The following is an 8,140-nucleotide window of genomic DNA, read 5'->3' on the forward strand; positions in this document are numbered from 1 at the left end:
ATGTTCAGAATCTACTTGAAGAGCGCTGTTGTGGACTAGGGTTGCTGCACCTCCTTGTTAAGCCATCTGGGCACCTAGGACAATATGCTATTCATTGTGATATTGTCATCAGTTTTTCAGCCTAATCTCTCTTGCTTTAGCACACTGGCCTTCAGTAAGATCATTGGCTGGTCTCTAGAGTAAAAGCTTATTTATGTTTACTCAAGTGACTAACTACTATAATTTAAATAAAAACTGTCTAAATCTATTCTAGTATTTACATCTGGTCACATATAATCAGTAAATCATCTGAGCTGACAAATGTCTTCAAGGCATTTCCTATTTCTGTCTGTTGAAAACGAGTAAAAAAGGTCATATGTATTAGTTTTATCTCTTGTTCACTATAAGTAGTCCTTAGCATCTTTTACTTTCTTATCCTTTTCTAACATGCCCTGTTATCTTTTTCTCTTGCTAAACATCTAGGAATATCAAATTTAAAATACATCCTTTCACCAGCTAATTTCCTAAAATTTTAATATTGGTGGTGTTATATGTCCGCATTCTTATTACATTATATATTTCATCAGACTGCTCTACATTATGCTAATGTCTTAAAAGCCACTTATCTTACTGAAATGTTCATTATCTTTTTTATTTACTATTAGATATCTGCATGGTTCCATGCACTATCTCTACATACATTTCTATAAATTGTACTTTCCCATATGTGTCTGTCTTTTATTCCAACTCTCTGTATACTTTCAAGTTTGTAGACACACAGCGATTCTTCAAGCGATATTGTGTCCTAGCTGGCCTGACTTGGCCTCATGTAGATCAGCTCAGTGCTGCACAACTTATAAGGCGAGATAACTAGCTTCACTCACATTACTCTGAGTCACTTTAGAGTAGACTGGTATTGATAAGGCAGTTGAGTACCAGATAAGACCAATGCCTGGCCTTGGTAGATGGAGAGAGAGATAAGAGGGCTTTCGTAGTTATCTCGATCAAATTACAATATTATAGGCCTGGAGATAGCTTATTGAGGAAAGCAATGAGCAGAGGCACACTAATGAGGGACCACTAGAGAAGGGCCAGGACCCAGTGGTGCATCAACAAAATTCCTTCACCTTTTAATCCCTAAATCAACTTCCCTCAGGAGGCCTATATACGTATTCTCGGGCGGGACTTCTGTGGAGTTCCATGGCCACTGCTAGAGCACGAGTGAAGGGAGTGTCAGTGGTTAGCGACAGCCGAAGCACGACCGCACATTAATAGCCTTTCGAGGTACCGGGAAGCACACACGTCCTTTTAATGTCTCTCAGGCATAATGTATGATGCAGGTTGTAAAGAAAGTAATACTAGATCGGAAGGTGGGCTTGCGTGGATGGTAGTACAGGGTTAACTATAGGCGCCCTATTGCAGTGACTTCAGTCAGTACGATTTCTTGGAGTTCGGTTGAAGGGTAGTGGTAGCTAGGTATTGGTGGCTTGCGAGCCTTGCACTTGTGCGCTTCTCTGATCTTCTCAGCTTTCACCTGGTCACCCGATATCTCGGTCTGTATTTTTATTATGACACGGAAGACCATCTAGAGTTCTGAAGTAAAACGGACCTTTTATTTTATTTTTTCACTTGTAATGTTGACATTGCTTGGCCTGCATATATTGCACATGGTCTAAGATGAGCTTCATTGGTGATCACAAAAATGTAAGACAAACAACTATCATGGTATTCTTAGGTATGACACACAATACTTGATCGGTCATCTAATTTTTTGAGAGACAGGGCTCTTCATTGTTGGATTCATTCTTTTTTTTCTAGGTTTTTGGGAGATATGTATTTCACATTGTGTGCCAATCCACCTCTTGGCTTTCTTAATGAACTTTGTCTGTAGTACTCAAGCTGGCCTTTAAGTACTCATAATTTTATGGGTGAGAGATCCACTCTGGTTTCTTGCCTCTCCAAGTGCTGTGGAACTAACTCCATCTAAGGGCTTGACTAATTAAAGGCCAACAAATCCCTCCACCTCACACTCCTGGCTACCATCTAACCACATTACCTATCAAGGTTTCATATTAACATTCCTAATGTTTGATAAATTGATACTGAATTTTAGTAAATTTATTACAATTGTCTTTTGGTTCTGTATTTATCATTCTTTTCTTCCAACCAATATCAATGAGAGAGGTTGTTTGGTTCTTTAATCTTGTATTATTTCTCTCTCGAGGTTATTGTAAATTTTCTTAATTCACACAAAGTAGGGTGCTTGCATCAAGTGTGTTGTTGTGTGTGTTGTTGTGGTGTTGTGTGTATGTGTTGTGTCGTGCGTGTGTTTTGATCTCCCAGCTGTTCTGGCGAGACACATTACTATCCTTGTGCTTCCCAGGATGTGCTGTCCCGCTTCACATATGCCTCTATTTGAGCCTTCTGGAACTCTCCATTCTCTAAGCCTGAGCCAGGTCTCTGTGGACTGGGAAATATAATATGAAGAGGGAGATAAGAACCTGGCACAATACAGGCTCTTTACAGTCTATTTAGGGGTCAGACATATAGTCAAGGACAATTGTGCAATTTAACGTTGATTGTTGTATTGCAGTTAATTAAGACCTATGTGAATTATGTGCTGTGGGGGCAAAAAGAAAGGGTAGTAAAATTCTTCCCTCTGACTTCATCTTGTACTGGGCTGTTCTCGGAGATTAGTTTTCATGGCCGAGAGAAAGAGGGAGGGATTGGTGAGAAGTGTCAAAGGAAGGGATGAAACTCAGTGTGTTTGGGAATGATATGAGTAATGAGATTGAATTGCCTCCAACACTAGGCTTGAAGGTGCAGATTGGGTCTGTGCTTGTGTAAGGAACAGTATGGACTGTTATCGTGTCGTACAAAGAACGGCTTGGTTCGCGGTCAGGCCAAGTCCCAGCGCTAGTAGCATTGCCTTACTGAAGAAGTCCAACTGAAGCCTGGTTAAAAAATTATATATTATTATTTTGCCTTCTACCGTTACCCCCTACTATCACAAAGAGAGAGAAAGTAAGCAGAGAGATCATTAGGACAAGGACATCAAAGTTCATTATTTTCACTTTAAAATCTTCTTGGCACCCGGTATGCTTGCTTATTTAAACTTTGTCTTACTAATGACTGTCTCTTGAACACCCATCCATGCTCCCGGCTAACCTAACAGTGAACCCGCAGTTTTATGTCATTCTTTTGCCTGAAAATATGATTCAAATAGCAGATTCTTCCAACACAACCTCCTTCTCTGGCCTCCTAAGTCCACGGAGAACTAGCTGTATGTTTATGGTTGTTGTTGTTGCTTTTTGTTGTATTTTGTTCTCTCAGTATGTCCTGAGGCATTACCCTCTCTCCTGTTTGCACATAAATTTGTCTGCGATAGTGGATTCAAGCTCTATGAGAGATCACAATGAACCACTATTGTCACCTATCTCACACTCGAGTTCACACAACTCTGAGTGATTGGCTTACTCACTATGTCGTGATTCTTGTAACAACAAAAAGGTTTTCCAAACAAAAATTAAAATGGGTCTATTTAATAGCTGTGCACTTTTCATAATATGCCTGTGATTTTTTTTAATTTTTTCTTACTGAAGTCTATTACAGTCTGTCTAGAGCAATATTACCAGGAAGCTATCAGAGATGCTACAAATTATGTATTTGTCAAATTAATATGAAAGAACTGAGCAATACCAATGATATATTCTAGGTAGATTTTTTATTGTGTACTTTTATTCGCCCCATTCCATGTCTGTACAGCACTCTTTCATCTACTAGTTTACTTGAAAATACTGTAAATAAATTAATTGAATGCCTATTGTGTCTCTTACTCTTTCTTACATTAGTGCTATCAAATACACTTGAACCATTGCGGTAGATATTCAACTACAATCTTTAACTGGTTGGTTTAATTAAAATGAATATAATATTTATAAGTTTACTATGTGAATTCTTTGTAAAATTTATGCGTATCCCAATTTCTTATCCTTAGAGAAATAATCAAAGAATATTAATAAATGTACTTATATATCACAAGATTTTTTATCACAATTATATCTACAAAATATATCTATAATATTTTAGTGACTTTATCTTTAGGAGGTGAAAAGTATATAAACTCTGAGAGTGATTTCTTAGCTCTAGTTGGTGGCCTCACGCACAGCTTATCCCAGCATTCTGACATCAGGAGACACTAGAGGCATGTTATATTCTTATACTGTTGAGTTTGCGAGCCAGCCTGGTTATGGAGTGAGTTCCATGTCTGGTACAAAAAGAGCACTATCAAACACAGAGAAGCACACTAATTTCATTGATATATAAAAACGTTCATACTTTACAATACCGAGTCTGAGTTGTGATATATCTAATACTATCCACACATTTATATACGTCATCATATATATAACACGCTACTCTTTTGTCAAAACTATATCCACATACAAATTATCTTAGCTATTAATATATTTGTATTTTGTTCACCATATCGGGAAGAGGCCATTTCAATTTTCTCAGTTGAGCTTTCTTTATATAGGCCACATATTTGGGGCTGATATCATATGTGGGTATAAAATTAAAGTAGGTCGGAGTTTTGACGACGGGAGTTCGGCGCATGGCATGTTGATTAGGGTTTCAAAGTATTGTGAAGGCTGAGACTGTTCTGGGAATTTCCACGTAAATCCAGAGCTCATGCTTTGGCTATTCTCAAAAACGATAATACTCTGGAGTTTCTTTTCTTTTTTAAGGAGAGGGGAATGTACTTTGGGTCATTTAGTACTCCCTATCTACTCTCCGCCAGACATCTCAATATGACACACACAAGGTCGTATTTCTGTCTTTCAGCAAGTGCTCCCTTCACTCTTCTAACTTTTTTGGTGGGCATTGATTGGGTGTTGCCTACATGAGCATTGATGTGGTGAGGTGAGTGTAGATGAATATGGAGGGTCATCTCTGATAACCAGTCGGTCTTGCACTACGTGAGAGTGGAGAAGTTGACTGGTCGCTACTCCTTCTTTCCCAGTAACCATTAAAGCCACAAGTCCCTCCGCCTCTCCATGATGGGGTGTTCAATGAGCCACTGGGCTGCAGCAGGGATTTGTCCATGCAGGCCACTGCTACTGTGAATTATGAGTCAAAAGCGAGTATGATCAACATCAATAATGAGAGACCGAGACAGGCAATGTTACCAGCCAGATGGAAAAATCCCGATCGCAGCCCCCTCATAGAATGGATTTTATTTATAGCATTACTGGGGATGACATAAATCACTTAGATCTTATATCAGTAGTTATCTCTGGAGAATCATACGCTCATGCAGATTAGGCGTACATCTGGAAACATACTCGATTCGGCCTGCGACTTCAGGCCTCACAAATGCAGTGGAAATATTAGTTATGTCTATAACATCCCAAAGAAATCCATCTAGACTGAACTTTATCCAAAGAAGATAAAAATGGTTGAGACTGGGTGAGTAAGTAGATGTTAAGAGTATCAGGGAGTGGTTCACTGGATTATATAGCAGAAAAGAGAGAGAGAAATTATTTAACATACTAATGAAAATAATACCAGAACATAAGATGAAGAAAGCTTGAGCTGTTGAGTTTGAATAAAAGAATTATTCCCATGTGACATATCTGAGACCACTGCTGGAAAACACACACTTTAGTCAAACGGGTAGCGAGTTTGGCACCAGAGCCATAGATTATTTATGAGTATTGGACTTTAAATGAGCCACCATCGCAAAGAACCAACGCCTCCAACTAGAGCAATACTCTTCTTCCGAGAGCCACAGAGTGAGGCAGAAGTATTATTGGTTTCCTGGCAGGCTTAATGTTGATTAAATGGAGGAGGACACTCCATGAATAGGTGCTCACACGATGGGGCCATCAGATGATGGGGAGCGAGCACGCAACGACAGCAGGGGACGCAATGGAGATAATACTTTCTTGGTAAACACACACCTTTATCATAAATTGCTTAGGGAAACGCAAAAAAGTTGTTTATGGTTTGTTTTTTAAAGAGAAAAGAAGAGAGAGAATGTTATATAAGTTGGGTGGGGATAGATTCATGGGCAGAGCAATTGGGGGAGGGAAAAAACCATGAACCCTATGATGTAATTGTAACCCAAATAGAAATTTCTTAAAAGTACCAAACAGACAACAAAAGAAGTTAAGAACGTTTGAGAAAGGAAGTTTCAAAAGTGTATCGACCCCTGGAAATCTTTCTTAAGTGCTCTAGGTATTCATGCAACTAGGAATTGAGGAGACACTAAAGAATTATAGGAAAAACTTCCTAGGAAAAGCTAACGTCAGTCTTACATGCGTCTGCCGTGTTCCGGTGTGAGTTGTGAAACTCCTTTTCGATGTCGAAGTCCTCTGATTGTTCCATGCTCTGCTTGAGTCATAAAGCGTGGTAGTGTTTCCTTCCGAACACATCTCTCGTAAGGTTCCTGTTAGTCCATGCACTTACACTCAGAGCTTGAGTTGCCTTGAAGTGCCCAATTCCCCTGCTTCACCCATCATGCACGCAGACTAACCCCAGCTCCTCTAATCCTCTCCAACTCCTCTGCCCCCTTGCTAAAACTTCAGTGTTTTATTTGAGGAATGTAATACTAATTTGAGGTATAATATAGCTTTTAAGACGAACTTTTGGGCATGATCGTGAAGTTGTCCTCAACACTGGGCATTGTTACCTTAAGAATCCGGAGGCCCTGACAGACCAGGAGCTTCACTGGTTCTAAGGAATGTTAATGTAGTAGGGTTTTTTCCCTCTTACTGATGAGAAAGGAGTCAGGAAGGAGTCAAGAAAAATGGTAGAGAAGGAGACCTGCAAATAACATAAAATTAAAAATCAGGTAAGGACTGGCAACGTGAGAGTGAGAGTGAGAGAAGATAGCTATGGCCTTTTCATCAGGACTGTGCCAGAGGTGAATGATTATTGACTCCTCGAGTATCTGTAGGCCACTATTGCTTGGATGTGGAGGGAGGGAAACTTTTTTAATGAAATGCGATTCGATTGATTTGACTGTTTCCATATTTGTGCTGCTCCTGCAGATGCATTTTCCTGCTCCCTCGTCTGTTCTGAGTCTTTCATGTCAGAAGATGTGCTCCCCCTCCGGTATGAGTCATAGATTTTTTCTATCAGTCATGAACTGGGGAAGAAGGTGGGCATGAGAGAAGGTTCATCACGCGGGTCCCTAGAGCCAGTCTGGGGGCTGACACAAGGAAAACTTTATTCCATCTGTGGAAGGGAACGATAACTACGTGGTAGATATGTGTGTAGTGATCGTCAGCCTTCACTTCCGGGTCTTCTTTTTAAACTCGTTTATTCTTTGTTCCGCTGTACTTGGTGTACTTTTATATCATCTATTTTCCTTTAAATTTCTTTCCTGACGAGATCCTCTATCATCCTAAGCTTCCACTTCTCACTCTCTTCACTCTTTACTCTCACCCTTTTTTCCCTCCTCTCTCTACTTCATTAGACACCCCCTAGATCATCTAGACCAATCTTAACTGGATGTACATTGAGCCTAGGACTATAATTGAGTTGATGTCTCTTGGGGTGCTTCAAGGGCCATTGGTGTCGCTCTATTCTTTCACGGAACCCGACGTAATTCCTGCCCCTCATGCCTCTGAGCAAATTGTTTTGTAGATGCTTACGAAGTTGTCTGAGTAGATGAGCCTCTGGGGACCTCTCTCCTCTGGAGGCCTGGCGTTGCACTGGGCAAGCATCGTCGGTTCATAGGATGCTTGTGGAAGTGTCAGTGACAAGGTTTTCGGTAACTTGGGATAGTCTAGCTGCTTTATGGCTCGCTAATGGGGGAGTATTCGTCCAGTGGCGCACCGGTCACGAGCGAACTTTGCGTTCTCATCTCATCTTACACTATAGTGTGTAAACTGAATTGCCTCGAGAATATGGCAAAGTGATTCTAGTCAATCAGGAGAAATTTGCTCATATTGTATTGTCGTTCTCTCTCTATTAGTCCTCTTCTAAATCCTCTTCTCATTTCTCTGTCGAAGGGTCAAGCAGGCAAGAGAGAGGAGGAGTAGCTGGACGACTGAAAGCCCAACAATCGACTGTCAAAACCACTTCAGTCACTCAAACCCAAAGCTCAGCAGGAATGCAAGCAACTATGAGTTAGTGCTGAGAAATCGTTTGT

The sequence above is a fragment of the Peromyscus leucopus genome, chromosome X (assembly GCF_004664715.2).
Source record: "Peromyscus leucopus breed LL Stock chromosome X, UCI_PerLeu_2.1, whole genome shotgun sequence".
Classification (NCBI taxonomy): Eukaryota; Metazoa; Chordata; class Mammalia; order Rodentia; family Cricetidae; genus Peromyscus; species Peromyscus leucopus.